The following is a 20,672-nucleotide window of genomic DNA, read 5'->3' on the forward strand; positions in this document are numbered from 1 at the left end:
TACTTGCATGCATTTAACAGCGGACGTCACGAAAACTTGGAAGTAGGTTTCCCCCACAATGCTTTTAAAGTAAAATCAGTGCATAATATTTCATCTTACTCTACAGTTTAATCTAGTTTCTTTACTCGAGTCTTTGCACTGTGCAGCTTCTTTAACTACTAAAATCACAGCTTCAAGTTGCGGAAGCATAAAATCAGCCCCAAAATGGGAAAATAAGACCTCTCCCGCAAACTTCTGGATATTTGATGAGAAATTAATAAAATCGTTAAGGAGTAGCGATTAGCTTGAAGTATCCTTCTGAACGTCTAATTGTAGTTAAATAATTCAGCTGAAAGAGTATGAACTAATTTTAAGCTGGAAATAAATTAAGTTTAGAATTGCTTCCGATATAGTCAATTAGGACTCTCAAAGAAGCCTTGATATTGTTAGTGTCAGCCACTAAGTAAAACGTACTTCTAGTATTCTTCTAATACGAAAATTAAAAGTTACAGAGACAGTGAAATGTGTTTTTTAATGTCCATGTATCAGATTAATTGACTCTTGAAAAGTTTAAGAAATGGGGACTGTAATTTTAGTAGCGATTTGATAAAAGCTTGTACTTTGGAAGTTATTAGGAATATTTTTTATCATTGAAAGAAAATGATTACTCTACAATATTTATGCTCAAATGAATATAACGATAGCAGTTGTTATCCTCTTTAAATTCCAGTTTCTTTACCATTTTAATTCAATTTTATTGTACGTTAGAACTTTATTTTAAAGTTGTCAGCGTATTAATTTATGGTTTTTCAGTCCTATTTACTTTTCTAGTTGCATCTGATAGTTATGTTTTGGAAATATTTCTCTGTAATAATGTATCATTTTTTTTCCAAGATAAATTGAAATATTACTGCCAAAAATAGTTTTTGCTGAATATTACAAATAAGCTTTTACTAAATCGATACAGTTTTGCAGCAAAGGTTTAATTGAATACATATTTGCTCATCTATATCGTTTTGTGTCAATATTCGTGTTCAAATAAGGTATTCTGATGAACTTCTGGTTGGACAAATGTGTTTCCTCCAAGAATAAATGAATGTTGTAAGATGTTTTAATCACTAGCCGGATGCCTTGTGGGGAGAGAGGATGATAGCATTCCTTAAATGTATATGTAAAGTACCGAAGAATTAGAAAGTTAGAATTGGCCATAAGTAAAAATTATATTCTCCGGGGAGGGGAGTAACTCCAAAAACTCATTTTGATGTACCACTGTTTTTTACATTTCTTTAAATCTCATAACATATGCATTTTCAAAAGATATGACTTCGTTAACATAAACAAAACTTAGCTTTATTGCCGTCTGAATTTCCAGAATAGAGAAAATATCTTTTAGCATTCTCTCAAATCCGATAGTTCTGATTTTTTACTCAGTTGTTTAAGATAGTGTTCCATTAAGTAATCCAAGTTTTTGACCTTGAGCGACGAACGGAGTCGAATCAAAAACCGAAAATATCGTGAAATTTTACTTAATTATATATTAGTGGTATCCGCACGGCTTTGCCCTTAGCAGAAAATTAAAAGGTTTTTTCTTGTTCTCCTGTATATTTACAAACAAATAATGTATGTTGAATTTCTCGAAAATTGGCTTGCCCATGTTATGGTTCCACGTTATGAGAACTTGGTAATTTACTCGTCCATCATATGATAATTTTGCTCTAGAAAATGTTCTTAAAATTGGAATAGAAAAAGAACAAAATCGAATTTTCGAAAATCACTTCCAGGTGTACATCCCATGCTATAAATTAATTCTGTGCCAAATTTCATGAAACTCGGACGAGCGGTCTAGGCGCTATGGGCGTCACATAGATCCAGCCAGAGATCTAGACAGACCTTTAGCTTTATTATTAGTGATATATATATATATATATATATATATAAATATATATATATATATTTTCACACAAACAGTCAAAATACAAATGAAAAAGCAAATGAAAAAAGCGAGAACATCAAAATGGAAAATGAAAAAGGTGAACCCAGAACCAACACTTTCTCAAGGGGGGGATTGGTCCTAAAGTTCACAAGGCCCTTTCTGTCTAGCAAGAGGGAAGGTCCCAATAGCTTTCCTGGGTTCACCTTTTTCATTTTCCATTTTGATGTTCTCGCTTTTTTCATTTGCTTTTTCATTTGTATTTTGACTGTTTGTGTGAATATGTTTGTACTGTTTTTGTTTCTAGCAGCTTTGCGCTGGCATTACGGTACACTTTTGTATTTAAATGTATGTTTTGTATTTTAAATGTATGTATATATATATATATATATATATAGTTTTAACCCTAAACGACTAATTTTTCAAAAATAAATGTTCTGAAGGTTTTAAAAGTAGATTTCACTTGCTGCAATATAAATCAAGAACTATCTCGTTAGACCCAAAAGTTTTCAAGATAAAGCCTTCAGAATGACAAAATATTGCTTAAACTTGTGAGGTTTGAAAAAGAAAATCTTTTAACGGCTTCATCTCGGAAACTATAGGGTCACAAGAGAAAGTTCTGGATTCATATTGTAGCAAATTTAGTCCACTTCAAAAACGTTCATAGTAGGTATTATTGAAAAACTAGTTGTTTAAGGTTAAAATCTAAAAAAAAAAAAAAAAAAAAATCCACGCGTCCAAAGTTTCAGGTTTTTTTTTGGTTTGTGAAAAGGTTGTGTCCGTCGCTTCAGGTCAAATACTTGAATTATTTATCGTACCAATATCATAAACATCTCAGCAAAAAGTTATAACTAACGGACCTGACGCAAGTTGAGATCTATATGGTTACTGGAATATTCAGTATGTACTGAAGTTTTACTCGTTTAGCAAACTCTTTTCTGATGATTTTATTTACGTTATTTTAGGAAAAAGATGAAGAAATGTATCGACAAAAGTAACCTCTTTAACTGATATTTAGTGATACTTCTACAAACAAATCAGTACATCATCTTATCCATATAAATGATGTGTGAGTACTTTTGAATTTATACTCTTAATTTTGTCTTCATGAAAAGCTCTATTTATATGATATGTAAAGAAACAGTTCAACCTTACTGGTGCAGGAAATACTTTTGACCAGTCTGACATCAACATCAAAACGAAATGATGTATTAAGAGGAGTCGGTACCGTATATACGCGTAATGTAAAATTGCTAAACTGTATGTACCTTTTTCTCAAAATGTTTTGAAGGTAGAAATTTACAATTTCACAGTTTTTTTTAAAAACATATCCAAGTGTCTGCTGAAGTACAATTTTGACGTAATTCTGTTTATTTCATAATTTATTTTCAACCACTGATCGCGTTTAACTGAAACAAAAGAACGTTTTCTACCTTACAAACAGCTGATTATGAAAATATAAGTGAAATGTGGAGTAAATTTCTCAGTGATAGTTAAAGTAGTTTTTTAGAAAAGGAATCAAGAGTTTTTTAAATTGACGTTTTGAGAAAACCGCTTTTGAAAGTAAAATTGTGCGTATATTTTAACACGTTTCTGCCTCATTAGAAATTAAATTGAGTTACTTTTAACCTACATAGGAACATGACTTTGTCATCACTTGAAAGCTTTTGGTTTGAATACTTTGGAAATACTAAAACTGAAATTTATTTTTTAATATTTTAGGGTACCAACACTCTTACATTTTTCAAAGAAATAAGCACTCAAAAAATAAAGTAACACAATCATTACCACAACAGCTCATTTTTTATTTGGTTTTTTAAATATTTTATCCACAATACTTTTCCAGGACATTGACATTCAATTTGAGCATTTTCATTGATTTACAGTAGTTTTCACCTAAGTCCTTTTGATGCACGAATCAAAGAGTCGACTGATGGTTCCAATGACTCCTGACAGAAGCGAATAAACACAAGAGCAATCATGAGAATCTATACATCCAAATCAAATCTTGACGTCACAAACCTTCATTGTCTTTATCAATTCAATTCTCATAGCTTCAGTTCGATTGAACAACTGAGAACGAATAGAACAAGATTTCATTTTTTCCGTGTCTGAAATTCAGTTCCTTGATAATAAATCATGTTAGGAAGTGTAATTTTCAAGTAGTACAGAAAAACAAAAAATAAATAAAAGAGCAGCGTTTGTATTGCATGCCTGCACATATTGTTCTTTTTGGAGTTCATTTTACAAATAAAACATCAGGATTTTAATTAAATTTTATTGTTAATGAAACGGTTAACATAAATATTAAAGTAAATGCAGATATATCTTAGAAAAATTAAGCTACTAGGTATTTATAAAGTTCATATTGTAATTATTGCATAATATTTATGCTAGAAGATAAGAAAAATTGCAAAATGTAAACATAGACATAAAATTAAAATTCAGCAGGGACTTTATTATCCATCGTAGGACAAAAGTTTCCCTTTTGTTTCTCGAGTAAACATGTAAATAATTTGCTATTTTTTAGCTATAAACTGACTATTGAGAAATGTTTTAAACATGTTTTATCTTACCAAATGTATGGAAGAAGAGATGCTACAACATATATTAATGTAAGAATTAATTTTAGCAAAATGTCTAATTTATAGATGGTTTTAAGGAGACATTTTTAAGGGGACACTGGACGTTCAAAAAAAAGAAATCTTTGACAAATTTTTGAAATTTTTATTTTTTAAATTTATTTGAATATGAGGACAATTTTGTGAGTTTTGTTTTATTTATTATAGTATAGAGATTGACTTAAAATAAGTTTCAGTGTTGTGAAATCAAATTAATTACGCAAGGGACTTTTCAAAGTTTTGTTAATTATCGTTAAGGTTGTTTATATTTTTTTAAATAATTGGTCTTCTAATTGAAATTTTTTAATGAAATTTTATAGTTAAGTTTGTATTAGTGTTTAAAGTATATGGTTAAAATTTCACGCAAATCTATCAATAATTGAAAAAGTTTGTTTTCAAGGTCCAGTGTCCCCTTAATTGAAATTATTCTTCTAGTGAGCAAGCAGTTTCAGTTTCCATTCCCTAATTAAATTGATTTTAATGGATCAGTCCGAACAAAAGCTGCAGAAACTCTAACTCAGTACGCGATATTTATTTCATGCTGAGTATGTATTTATACAAGCATAGAAAATCAGATGATATATTAGCATCTATTACCTACAGAAAGGAATATAAATTAACTAAATACTTTAACTATCGTTGACATTTTAAATTTTAATTTAATTAAAGAATACAGTTAATTTGTAAAGGGTACAAATGCTATTTTAAACTGACAAATGCTATATTTAATCTTATATTTTTAGCTGTAAAATTGTCATGAAAGTTCAACCTATTTCTGAGAGAATTTTTGTTCATTCATTTATTAAACTTTAATAGTTATCTTCAAAATTTCTTGTATTTTATTAAAAAAATCTTCGCTTTTCTTTACTAACTAGTGGTACCCGCACGGCTTCGCCCGTAATAGAAAAATTAAAAGACGGTTCGCCTGTATTTACAAATAATGTATGGTGAATTTTCTCGCCAATTGGCTTGTGCCCATGTTACGGTTCCTCGTTATGATAATTTCGTAATTTACTCTTCCATCTTATGATATTTTTGTTCTTAAAATTGAAATAGAAAAAAAACCACATCGAATTTTCGAAAAATCGCTTCGAGGTGCACACCCCCATGCTACAAACTAACCCTGTGCCAAATTTCATGAAAATTGGCCGAACAGTCTAGGCGCTATGCAAGTCACAGAGATCCAAACATCGATACAGAGAGACTTTCAGCTTTATTATTAGTAAAGAAGAAAAGAAAGAAGAAAGATAAAGAAGTAAAGAAAAGAAAGATAATTTTCAGAACAAATTCTTTCCCATTTTATTAAATTTCTGTGAAAAATGGGCTTAAAATTGGAATAGAAAAAGAACAAAATCATTCTCTCTCCCATTCCACGTCATGATAATTTCGTAATTTACTCGTCCATCTTATGATAATCTTGCTCCGGGAAACGTTCTTAAAATTGAAATAGAAAAAGAAAAAAATCGAATTTCCGAAAACTCGCTTCGAGGTGCACACCTCTATGCTACAAACTAACTTTGTGCCAAATTTCATGAAAATCGGTCGAACGGTCTAGGCGCTATGCAGACATCCAGACAGAGAGACTTTGAGCTTTATTATTAGTAAAGAAGATAAAGATAAAGAGTAAAGATAAAGAATATAAAGATAATAAAGCTGAAAGTCTCTCTGTCCGGAGGATGTCTGGATGTCTGTAGGATGTCTGTGACGCGCATAGCGCCTAAACCGTTCGGCCGATTTTCATGAAATATGGCATAAAGTTAGTATGTAGCATGGGGGTGTGCACCTCGAAGCGATTTTTCAAAAATTCAATGTGGTTCTTTTTCTATTCCAATTTTAAGAAAAAAATCATAAGATGGATGAGTAAATTACGAAATTATCATAACGTGGAACCGTAATATGGGCACAAGCCAATTGGCGAGGTACGAAATTATCATAACGTGGAACCGTAAGATGGGTACAAGCCAACTGGTGAGAAAATTCACCATACATTCTTTGTAAATATACAGGCGAACCAAAAGACTTTTTGATTTTTCTATTACGGGCAAAGCCGCGCGGGTATCACTAGTTGAAAATAAAATAAAACATTCAAAATGAAATTAAAATTTTAATGCTAAGTTTTATTTTTCAAAAGTATGTCCTCGTTCATAGTTATCTATTTATTTTAAAAGATATGTCTCTTATAAAATATTCTGCCAGAAAGTAGCCTGCAACGAAAATAAAACTCAGAGTATATTGAAGTAAACTAATAATTTTTCCAATAAATAGTACTGACATTTAAGAAAAAACCATAAAAAAACCCATAAAACACGATGTTGTTCATGTGAAAATAAAGAATTTATTTTTTGTGACCCAAAGCGGTTACTATTCATAATCACATAAGAATTGAGCAGCAAGTGTTACCCGCATATTTACAAAAATTCCAATTCTTATCTTGCATATAAAATGTATATAAACGTTATTTGTCATTGCGATCAGAAAGCAATATTTTAATTATGTTTTTGTCCAAGGAGTAATAGAAGGGATGTAAGAAATGACTATAGAAATATAAAAACAAATTTCAAAAGTGATGCATCACTTTTTTAAGTAGAATATGAAATGCAAAAAAAAAAAAAAAAAGACAAAAATCCATTTTTATACATTTTGAAAATTAATGTCCTGTAAAATATAGTTGTTTCATCTACTCTTTTGGTTTTTTGTATGTTGTTTTCATGCAAAAAAGTGATTTTTTTCAATCTTTAAAATTATTTTTTAATGAATTAAATTCAATGAAATTCTCTCTTCCAGAACATTTATATTCATTTACTTTAAAGCAAAAAATATATATATATATATACACAGTTAAAAATGGGTATTCAAAAATAATGAAAATTTACTCATTTTTGAATACTTTCATTACTCAATATAGCTCCGAATCAATAAGGTTCAATTTTGAGAAACACATGTACTCATTTCATGACTCGTATTTCTCGTATGTTTGTATTTGATGCCACATTTACTCATTTTTGAATCAATTGTATTCAAAAAAAATGAATACATTCAGAGTTTCATTTTTGAATACATTTTTTTTAACAGTGTATATATATATATATTCTTGTGCTCGGAATTTTCACATTTTTGTTTATGATTTTTTTTTCAGTAAAATAAAAAAAAATAGGGGAAAGAGAAAGATATTTGAAAAAAAAAAAATATTTTTATTGAATCTTTACTAAAAGGTCGATGTCTGAAGTAGCTTGCATTGCATGTATCTTTATTTCCTATTCATTTATGTCTTCTTCCCATATCCGTCCTTTTTTCAGAATTACCCTTATTAGCATTATATATATTTAATTATATTTCTCAGAAATTTTAAACCGTGAAATAAAGGAGTTTTATTTGTATGAAAAGCCCAGATTAAACTATTTGCTAAGCGTATTCGTAAGTAAGAGAGCAGCAGAAGAGAATTTAAGAAAGGTTGTTTTATGACTTTAAAAATTAATCACAATGATTGCAGATATAATAATGTGCCAAGGTCATGGTTTATGTGCAAAAGTAATTATAGCATAAAATGGCAAAGATTTTCCTGCAATAACATAAGTTATTTTCATCACACAAAAATTTTGAAAAAATAATCAGTTCCTATTCAATTGTTTAGCATTTGCCAAAGTAAAAACTGCGAAAACTATTGGAAATTTTGTTTAAATTTTAACCCTTTCACTATCAATATTTCTTACCAGAGAAAAAAGTCAAAATAACAAATAAAATATAATTTTATGCTATTCTAGAAAAATTTAAAAAAAAAGTCACCAGGGGCGCAATCAGCGATACACATCGCGTCCTTGTTAATGTAGTTGAGTATGTTTAAATCTTTTTGTCATCATACATTTAGTAATCAAATGAAAAAGTTATAGCAAGCAAATGAAACATTTTATTTTGAACCTTTCAAGCAATGTTAACGACGTATTTTTTGAAGACACCGCGTCATGTTCTGCGTCATCTCTTTTTCACCCACATGCGTTTAAGATATCGACAGAGCTACTGCGATATCCTCTTTGTTTTGAAAGTGACTGAAAAACACAAGATCACGTGATAGACAATTAAAATTCGACCAATCGGCTGAGGAAAGAAAGAACTGCCGGCAATCGCTTCGCTCAAAGTTTGTTTCTTCGATTCTCGATCACGTGACGTATGCGCGTATTATTAATTCCGCCTACTTGTTGTGTTTAGTTCTTATAAGGTCTATGGTTTTAACCTAACCAGAAACGTAATTCCACCGGATGGCTATTTGTCCTGAAGTCTTCAGAAAAATTGTAATCTGCTCTAAACTGGCAGTGTCCACATTCATCTAACACTAGACACATGAAGACACAGAACAAGATTTAAGTTTATTTAATATAAAAACACGTCCCCCTTAACTTGTGAACTCAGCTTTGTAGGCGGTTATCCCTAAATCAATATGCAAAATATTTTTAATACTTACTGCAAGAAGAAGAAGAAAGCATGAACCCTCACTGTAGTGCAGAAACTTAAAACACTTAAATGAAAGTTATCGAGCAAAAAGTATATTTGAGAGCGAATATTCACATAGATTACATAAAAAAATATCTCAAACTATATATAGTATATATATTTGTAATTTAGAAAACTAGAAATATTATTATGAAAATTTATCACACAAATGATTGAACAAAATGCAAATTTTGGTTCTGTGCCCCGCTTCGAATACATAAATCATTCAGAGATAAAGTGGATTAAGTCCATTTCGACTAATCCACTTTAGCTCTGAATGTAATACATTTTGGCAGCGAAATGTTATGTTCATAAATGAGAAGTTTAGAGCTAAAGTGGATTAAGTCAAGAGGAACTTTTTGGGCTTATTTAGATTTGTATGCCTCACATATCTTTTGCACTTATTTGCAGACACAAAGTCAAAGTAATAGAACGTTTTTGTTACTATTTCCAGCATTAAAATTTAAGTTTAACTTTGCATATGAATGTTAGAAAAGGTTTAGTTCAGGTTGGAAAAATACTGTAAACAACTAAAAACGTTGTGATAATAAGTTTTTAAACTTGTTTCTGCACTCTCGCAAAAAAAGGTTTAACAAAGTATACCATAATATCTTCATTCACAAGCAATTACATTATTCTTTCAGCTGCAGAAAGATATAAAAGTCCGTTTACAAACATTATGCTGACTGGTTTTAGAACATATCACAGATGCGTTGCTAACACATGGGAGAGGAATTTTTGTTTAAAGTGTACACAGTACTTCATTAAAAGAAACTTTACTCAGATGAACTAGTTTTTAAAAAATACAAATAGTTTGAGGTTAGTATTTAGTAATTGAAAAAGTTCAAAACTTCACAAATTACTCAGAACTACATTATGTTTTACATTACTGAACAACGCAGTTAAGTTACGCAGTCAAAAATGTTGATGTTGCATTGAATGAATACACATTTTTAATTAGAGAATGTTGCTATATTTTTTACGGTTTGGGTAAATTTACTCTGTTATTTATGTCTGTAGCTTGATATACTTTTATTTAAAATTCGAAAAAAATGACCTTTTGAAATTGGGATAGAAAACTGGGTTACAAAATTTCTAGATCAGAAGGGGCTGTCTTTGAAATAGTTCTTTTAAAGTTGTATGCGCCATTTTATCTTGTCATATTTAAAATTGCTATTCTTTTAAACACTATCTCAATCTTGAATACGACAATGTATGAAACCTTTTCACTTTTTCAAAAACGGAAACTGATCATACACATGTGTCTTTATTTAAACTTGGTAATTTTTCACTTAAAAAAGAAATTTTGAAATTTATCTATTGTATTTTTGTATTGAAATGAAAAAATTAAATAACTGACTTAGTCTCTACTTAGAAAACTGAGAGAATATTTTTTTTCTTAAAATTCATTTCATTTCATGTCCATCTCTATTTGGTGTATCATTTTGGTAAAGATCATTTAACATTCAATTACAGGACATTATTTATCAAGGAAAAAAATAAATATATTTTTCTTCTAATGTCATGCTAAATGCTCATGTGTCGTGTTCATGCTCAAAATTCTAGAAGCCATAGTATTTAACAGGATTGTGGATTCGGAGTTGAAGAGTCGGAGACGGACTGATTTAGGGGTAAAAGAGTCGGAGTCGTTTGAAAACATGCCGACTCCGACTCAGGGTTTTTATATATTTTTCATTTTCACTGACTCTCATTGCATTTTTTAAAAAAACTGAATAAGAAAATGCTTGTCATTATGGCAACCAGCTGGCTTGATTGTTTATCGAGCTTTCTGTAACAGCTACCTTCGCCGTCTCCTAATTCGCTTTTTTTTAAACTTTATTTAAGTGATAGCAACTGTCAGCAAACAGTTTTATTTTCTAACATTTCCTAAGTGATCACTTTCAAATAAAAATAATAATATTTTTTACCTCCATCTCAGTTATAAAATAGTAAGAGGAATGTATGAATCGCATGAGCAAGTCAGGATCTTCTGAGGGTGCTTGGTAAACTTTGAGGGGGTTCTGAGGGTGCTTGGTAAATTCAAATAAGTGTTGGCTTGGCGCGAAAATGCAAATCCAAAAGATCCGATAAAATATAAATGTTCTTTTTTTTTATTTTAAATCTACTCTTTTTTTAAGACTTTATCTAAGAAAGCTTAGTTATCACTAAAAATTTCAAAATTAAATCAGTACATGATTTCCTTGTTACAAGACTTATTAATTGTAGTAAATCCTAAAATCTTGTTATTAAGGTTTAATTCTGAAGCTGCCAATGAAACTAAAATTACAAATTGAGCCAAGAAATGTAGCTATAGTAAAAACTATTCGTACAAAGCTGTATACCGCTGCATTTTGGGTAAAATTTGCTCCAGACGTACATGTACCCAATCTTTCCCCGCAATATAGTGCAATATTTTCGTTGAAATTTGTAAGATAAAATTTAAGAATTAGAGGGATATTATTGGGGAAGTTTTCCAGAATTAAAGTATTTCAATTTTTAATAACTCTGAGATTAAGTTGAGGTGGTACCCACCAGATGGGTGTCACCCAGGAGGGGGGGAGGACCGCCTCCTTTCAAGAAAATGTTTTTGACTAAGCAAGAAAAAAAAATCCCTTAAATTACAGTTTTCAAAAATTGAAAGCACAGGATTTGATCAACATCTGTTGGTTAAACATTAAAGGGAAGCAAATTAACCCTATTCATTTTTTAATGGAATTTTTAAGCAATCTTACTTTAGAAATTTGCAACTATTTGATAATTTGATTTTCAAATCGAATTTCTAACGTTGTATACGTCTTAGGTTTACATTAAAATACAACGCGAAAATTTCATTAAAAATAATTAATATTTCAATCTCTGTTTAGGGGTTTCCCCCTTCCCATGAGAAAGGGGCGATTTGGAAAAAAAAGGTAAATAATAAAAAAAGCCGAAGTCGAACGTTTCAAAATCCAGGAATCGGAGTCGACAATTTTTCTTCCGACTCCACAGCCTTGGTATTTAACATTTTTTTTTTCTTTTACTTGTGAGTACTTACTGAAAAGAAATCAACTCATAGTAATAAAAAGCCAGATTTTACCTATCTTCATTTGAAAGTGAAGTCTGCAAGAGTTTTGACTGGGCTCTGTCCAGGATATTTTATAGGATACTATATCTTGTGAATTTAGGAAAAAGAAAAATGAAGAATTTTCGTAAAATTGAAGTATAAACCATTTTGAATGTATCAATGTACATTTGATTTCCGTACTATTTCGTAAATAAATGAGTTTATGAAAGGTTTGGTTTGGTCAACTGGAATTTTGTCTGTGGAAGGTCACTTTTAACCAGTAAGAATTTCGTGAAAGGACCGTAAACGGTGCCAAATTTCCTCTGGTGAGATCTTTGGTTCTATAAAACTAGCAGTTATATGAATCAACAAGTATAATAACGTTAGAATTCATTTTTGGAAGGCAAAGCATCTATGCATTAAGTGTTTCGAACATTTTAGTAAAAAGTGCTGAGGATATTGTTAAATAAAAGTAAAAATTTAAAAGAAAAACTAACCCATTCGAAAAACCAAGCTATGTCTTGCTTGGATCCGTTAAATGAAACACGGCAGAAAACATTCCATTATTTTCGTCATCGAACGTTAATTAGTACTTACATGAGATTTTACCTAACATTCTTAAACATCTACTAGAACAATTTCTTGTCTAACAATCAGTAAAATAACCTCTTCACAAAACATATATGTACATATGTTCGTACAATCACTCGTTTGATAAAGAAAGGAGGTCCTCTAAGTACCCAGGAAATCTGGAATAGGTATAAGGGTGAAATAAAATCTAAATAAGTGCCTTGCTAAAAAGCAGTAAGGGAAAATTTTAGTAACTTTTTCTTGCTTAATTGATTGTTATTGAAGGCTCCTGAGTCCACAAATATGAATCTGGGCATATAAATTACCAAAAAAAAAAAGCTAAAACAAACTTATTTATTTTTATATTTTAGTATTGCACTTAGTGCAGTATAACTTTCTTAAAAGACAAAAACTTAACATACAATTCAATTGCTAATCTCTTAAATTATGTCTTGTTTTATTTCAGTTCATTATTATATTCATAGTTCTATGAAAATATTTTAAGTACTACAAGGGTGAGTCGAATAATGTTTCTCTTGTTGACTGTGACCAGAGTTATGTCAATACACAATTTCAAAGCTTTGAAATGATATCAAAGATAAGACATAATTTGTTTTTCCCAATTAGTACCAAGGACATTGAAACATTTGTCATACCGCTTGATAAGCTTCAAAAGACCCCTTCAAGAAAAGTCAGGGCTTTGCATACGGAAGAAGCTTTTAACGGCCTGTTTAACTTCAGCATTGCTTCCAAAGCGCCTTCCGCCGAGATTCTTCCTCAAAGCCACAAACAGGTGACAATCACTTGGTGCATGATTAGGACTGTATGACGGATAGTGTAGGAGCTCTCAACCAAAAGTTGCAATATGATTTTGTGTTGTCGTCGCCAAATGTGCTCTCGCATTGTCAATCAGCATCAGAACGCCAGACCTGAGTAGGACAGGTCGCTTTTTTCTAATCAACTCTTTCAATTTTGACATGATGTCACAGTACCGCTTCGTCTGTATGTTTCGCCCTTCATATAACAGAATCAGACTTCTTACCGTGTTGATATATTTTGAGGTTATATCGTTTTTTCTTAAGTATGGTAGTACCCCTTTGTGCAACTTAATGCCACATTTATGTATAAGATTTTTCTTAGAGCAAATATATCTCGAGAACGCATTTTATTAAGAGCAACCTAAAGAACATGTTTTTTTAAGAACTATAACAGCAGTGAGCGATTATGTTTTTTTTTTAAGTACACTTTAAAAATGAATGCAAAATAAATTAATGCAAAAAAATTAGATAAAATAAATTAAATTAGATAAAAAGTAACAAATTGCGTTGATTTTATTTATTAGTTTCAACTAAAAAAATTTTTTCTAATTCGCACATTTCCATTTCCAAAACCTGGATTTAATCGGCTACGAACTCGATTACTTACCATCCAAATACATCTGTGCCGTACTTAGCTTATGCTATTTGAGAGAGGGGGGGGGGGAGCGCATTTAATTTAAATGCTGATATACATTATGGCATTATGTGTATTAGTGTGTTTGATTTTTGTTTTGGTTTGTTTGAGTTTACGCTATTTTAGGATTTATTCAATGTTGTAAAACTACTTGACTTATTTCAACTAAAATCATGCGTCTTTGATTCAACAGCACTTTAATCAAATTCATTAGGGTTTGTGTAACTGTACTTTTTTTTAGTCGTAAAACACTGGCTTCTTTAATATTGTGTTTGTCAGAGCTGCTTTTAGTTTTTTTTTTTTTTTGTATATTGACTCAAAAAAAAAGTTTATGCCCTAAAAAGTGAATGAATTTGCGTTCCAAGACCAGATTATAGCATTTGACTAAAGCTGCTATTGCTTAGAGACAGTTTCCAAAAGAGCTGTGTTTAGGATTAAAAATTATTTGAAATTGAATCTAGAGACACGCCTAACAGAATTCTTAAATTTAAAAATACATATTTTGTACAATACGGTCCAGTTCTTTTTCCAACACTGAACCCTTCATTCTTTCATTATGAAAAGACAGTCTGTTTAGAAATTATAGCCAAACTAATTAATTACAAAAGAAAAATGCATGCATAATGATTTTTTTCCAATGGTAAGGCAATGCAAATGAACGGTTAAAATACTGGATGCATAATATAACCATGGAAGAAAACAATATATACTTTAAAGAATGAAGTATTAAAAAACTTGGAATAGAAAATGAAAAAGAAATACAGAATGAAAGAAAGAAGATAGATTTCAAGAGAAAAATGTAAGCTAGAGGAATGGAAAAGACACTGATGAAAATCAGTCGCTTTGAGTCAGTAGACAAATACTTTTAATTTTGCATTGATTTACTTTTTTTTTCAAGTATACAAAAATAACACGTTACTGATAATGCCGAGTTTGCAAGAGACTATCCATTGGCCGCAAAGCTATGCTTGATGTGCAATAGAAGCAATAAATAATATTGTTGGATATCTAATTAAATTGCCCCAAGCAAATTATTCCACAATGGAATCCTGCAGATAGCTCGACTCAGCAGCAATGTATGATCCACATGGCAATCCCCCTTGGCTATCTTGACTGATGCAGGAATTGCTATAATAAAGGGGCAACAGATGAACCACGTCACAGTCACAATAATTATAACGCAGATATGACGTCATTGCTAGTAGTCCTGCCACTGTTGGGTTCTGATATGAAACATCCAATTTATACAAGGGGTCGGACATACATTGTGCACTGCTGGACCAGGACTAATGGGTTAAAATTAGTCTCCCGAAGGCATTATTCGGCCATAAAGCATGTTATTATAGAACATCTAAGTGAGTTGTTAGAAGTAAGAATTTCTGCCCGTTGTGATTGAAATTAAAGTATTGAATGAAAATTGTAGATATTTGATATTTTTTTAATAAACGTGTTAAGTATAAAACCATACATAAAATATAAAATACTTCAAAATGTAAATGATATACCTTCGTAAAACCTCAAAAAGACACAGCCCCAATAAATAGGTACTTTATAATCATTAAAAGAGCTGTAGTCTGAAAAACAAATAAATAAACAAAAAAACTACTAAAAATGGTTGTATCAAATTAATTTCAAAAATAACTGCTGTAAGACCAGTTTTGGCAACAGAAATAAATAAATAGAAATACTAACAATAACTGTTTCAAACCAAAACAAAACTGGAAAATCGAGTAGAATAAATGGCGATAACTCTTACTAAAAAATTCATGGTACTATTATCTAAAATTAAATTATATTTGTCAAGAATAATTTGTTACACATTTTTGAATATAAAAAAAATTTCACTAATTTGGTTGGGGCAAAATTTACGTATGCTCATCCTTTTCCTTTACCGTAAATGCGGATTTTTTCAACAATTGATGGGAATGAATAAGTCTTATTTTTATGAAATGACCATATGATTTAGGATAATTAGAATATTGTCCACGATTGCTTTATATTTTTTATAACCTTTGGGGGTGGGAGGATTTAAATATTTTTCTTGCATTTAACAGAATTAGAAGATGCAAAGTACTAATGTGCATTTTTCAAGAACCTTATCTTTTTTATTAGTAAGAATTCAAAAAACACAAGTATTTTAAAATTCTCTAAACTAATTAGGAAAATTAAACATCACTATTGAAAAATTATTCTACTTTAACTATGGCAATATTAGGTATTAAGAAAATATAATAAATTATTATGTCAAGCTCTATTTTCTAGTGTCTTTGTCTCAGCCGTTGAAAGGCGTATTTATTATTACCTTTTGAGTAGTCTTAAAAATCCACAACATCACTACGTGACGACAGGATTAGTAATTTTTTAAGTACATATTTGTAAATTAACAAGATTGATAAATTTGTGAATAAATAGGATTAGTAAGGGACTCTTGTGGCAAAAGTATCGTATGCCGGAGGTTGTGGATTCAATTTCCACCGGTTCCCGGGGAGATGTTTCCTCTGTTTGAGCGGTAAATCTTTCTTATGTTGTCTTATCTATCATAAATAAAGTAGTTTAAACCTCAGGGAATGGCACCTAATCCTTCCGTAGTAATTATTAACTACAAATACGTCATTAATAACAGCAGGATTAGTAAAAAATATGGAATGAACGGTGAAAGATTCCATTGATATTCGTCGATAATGATGTGTGCTGCAGTATCTGACTCAAACCGAAAAAAAAAAAAAACATTGATTTAAGAATAGACTGAAAAGAAAACAGATTTTTAATCGACAATGACGTCACCCAAGGCCCGACTACCTAAAAGTGAGGCCCAAGACTCATAATAATTTGGGGCCTCCCTCTCTGTTCCACCACTTTGTGAACAAAACTTAACTTTGCATGAAACTCCCAAGAAATAAAACTTTCGAACACATATAAAACCAATTAAATAAGAGAAATACTAAAAAATACTAAGTTTCAATAGAGTATTTTGTAATTAAAAAAACACCAATATTTTATTATTTTCTAAAAAATATAATTCTTTAATGCAGCGTATAATTTTTAAAACAAAATTAGGGGCCGCTTAGGAAGATGGAGTCCCAGATCCAGGCCTAGTTTGGCTTTTGCGGTAATCAGGCCCTGACTTCACCCATTGACATCTTAACTAATGTCGTGCATATACTTACCGTAAATGATCAAACATTGACGAATCTTCCATCAAAGTTTTAGTACAAGTTAGTGAGTACTTCTTGACTTTTAACCAAATAATGTGAATAAAAATATTCTTGAGAGCAGTAAAATATATAATGTGTACTCCTTAGACAATTATGCAATTTAAGTATCAAATTTTCTATTGACTTTTAGTAACCTGATGATCATTTTAACCAAGATCTAATTGTTATGTTTTTTACTTAAACTTATTCACTACATTGTAGTACTTCTTCCTTCCATTGTAGTACTTATTTTCATCCTACGTGTTGAATTCTTGACATTTCACATATTAATTTTAGTTTAAAGGAAAAATAAAATGATTTTTTCTCCATTACGAAACAGTTACGTAGCTTTCTTGAAATGCATGATTACTTCGTCAAAATCATTCTGAAATAAGTTTTTTTTTTGTGATTATAAGTAAAATAAAGATTCTGAGCAGTTTGTGAAACTTTGATCCCAACTAGAAACTATTTATCCACATTAAAACATACTCTCAATTACACTGCAAGTATCACACAAAAGCTGCAAGTATTGAATAAACTTCTCACTCACACCTGTTTATCTGGCATGATAAATTAAAACTAGATTTCAAAAATACAAAAAAAAAAAAAAAAAAGCAAACATCACATCTTAATTTTTCTACACAAAACCTCTTTATTGCATGCGAAGAGAATCCTCTTCATGATGTAATATACAGTATGAAAATTTCTTTACAGCATGTTTGATAAACAAACGACAACTATATTTAACACCTGTGAAGCATTACAGATAATAAATTAATAACATTAATGATCACAATAATGAGTCTTGAGTACGATGAGCATCACTGTTTAGCAATATTACCCATTGTTCTTACCATTAGCTCTTTTCTTTGTAAATATGCAAACCACATACAAAGATTATAATTTCTAACAAAAATGCTATTGATTAAGCAAAAATAAAATGCATATAACAATGTCAAAATATGGAGACTGACGGATCAGAAAGTTGTTTTTTTAGTTGAAAATGTACACTGACGTAACATGCCTGTGTGTGTGTGTGTGTTTTTTTTTCCAAATTTAACAAAATATTGCTACTAAACGAACTGTCATTTAGCCAATTTCAAGAATAAACTGAATGTATTTCAAAAAAAAAAAAAAAAAAATCATACGTAAATACAAATTAAAAATAGTTTTAAATAAAAATGTCATGTGTGCTAAATGTATAAACAAGTTTTTGCTTTTTGATTATTTGATCACTAAAAAACACGGGTCTAATTTGTGACTACAAGACACATAAATGGAATTCATTATTCATTTATATAAATGACATGATCAGATAATTACTTACCATATTTTTAAAAATCCATTCTTTTAAAAATTTTGCAAATTGGAAAAAAAAATACAAACTTAAGAGAATGAATTACTTTACGTTAAAATTTAATTTTTTTTCTTTATGTGTGAATGTCAATTTAAAAAATGCAGGCATGTATTCCAGATAGCTTTTTCAAAGAAATTTTCAAAGATTTATTTTTCTCTCCATCAATTTTTATTTTTGCATGATTAAGATTTAATGAAAAAACTGTCTATCATATAAAAATAATAATGTAATTTTTTTTTTAAACTCATATCAAGATTATTCTTAATTTTTAATCCAGGTTAAACATTTTTAATAAATTCATTACATGACTGCTTAGTTTTAAAGCTACAATAAACCATTTATACGACACTTAATGTTTTGGACTAATTTAAAAGTCGCCTTTTACGGTTATAAATAGCTTTCCTTGACTGAAATAAGTCATATTATTCACATAAAACCAAAGTTCATAACAAAATCTTTTCGAACGTATATGTACAAATGTAGAAAAAATCGTCTATAGATTGGGAAACAAAGAACACAGTTCTTTGTAGTCTGAAAACTTCTTATTCACTCAATTTACTATATTTTACAAACATCATAAGTCATTTAGCTCCCCAGCAAGCACTCCTTTGGCTTAGTGATATAATTCAAGGCAGTAATCAAACCACATTTTTGGAGATGTTCCATTAATGAGCAAAATAACAAACTTGGTTCGGTTGCAAATAATCCTTTAAACTTTCAGCATCTGTTTCAAAGGTACTCACATTATTACTCACTTTAGAATAAATAGATTAAGAACACTAAACACTCCATACAATAGAAATAATTTCTTTTGCACATAGAAGTAATAATTAACCTTGATTTCAGTTAAATGCGTTTATTTCACCGAAAATGTCTGCTACTTCAATTGTTTCAGCTTATGCAAAAATATAAAAACATAAATTACATATATACTGAAATTAATAGACACGAAAAGATAGATTCAGAAAATTCCCTAATCGACGTAGTTATGGTGAAAACGGAAAATTTTCAATAGTACAAAAACATACGTGATTACATGTGGTTACAATTTTATTTTCAGAGAAAATGTTGCTTAGATTACCCGTACGCACAAGTGCTGTTTTTTTTTTCGTTCAAAAAAGCAAATCCTCATTGCCTAAACTGGATGTCTTGTTTTAATATTTAATCCACAAAGTATCTTTTGTATAATACTGTTTAACAATTTAAGTTTCGTATCAAGCTCCATTAAAAACAAAATCATGATGCCAAAAAATAAACAACAAACATCAAACACGCATTTTATGTAATTTTTTGCATAGTCGGAAGTGATGGTTGACCTTTATTTGAATCAAAACATTTTTTCCCCTCAACTGCCATAGCTTATGTTTTAAAAAGGAAAGAATTTGAGCAACATACAATGTTTAAAAAAGAAAAACACGTGAACGTTATTTACGCCATACATGTAATTTTGCATAGTCGGAAGTGATGGTTGACCTTGATTTTGATCAAAAGGGTTTTTGCGTCATTGTAAAACTGAATAAAGTTCTTCAGTATCGTTGATAGAAAAGATTATTCGGATCATACAGTGCAACAATTAAAGTTTTGAACTTAGTTTTTATGTCTGTTTATGTTCAAAACTAATACGAACATCAAGCAGCCCCCCCTCCCTCTTTTTTTTTTTTTTTTTATTAGTCGGAAGTGATGGTTGAATTTGACTTCAGTCAAAGGGCTCAATTGCAAAACTGATTTATTTTAAATCGTAAGTAGAAAAGAATTTGACTATATAGTGTTTCTATGAAAATTTTGAACTAAGGTTCTGTGTCAGCTTATGTTAAAAAATAATACGAACATCAGCCACGCCATATATTTAATTTCTTTTGCATAGTCGGAAGTGATGGTTGACCTTGATTTCGATCAAAAGATTTTTTTCTTTAATTGCAAAACTGAAAGTTCTTCAAAATCGTAAATAGAAAAGGATTTTTGTACTATACAGTGTAAAATTAAAATTTTGAAGTGAAGTTCCACATCAGCTTAATCTAAAAACAAATAAACATCAAGCATG

This window comes from Uloborus diversus, chromosome 1 (assembly GCF_026930045.1).
Source record: "Uloborus diversus isolate 005 chromosome 1, Udiv.v.3.1, whole genome shotgun sequence".
NCBI lineage: Eukaryota > Metazoa > Arthropoda > Arachnida > Araneae > Uloboridae > Uloborus > Uloborus diversus.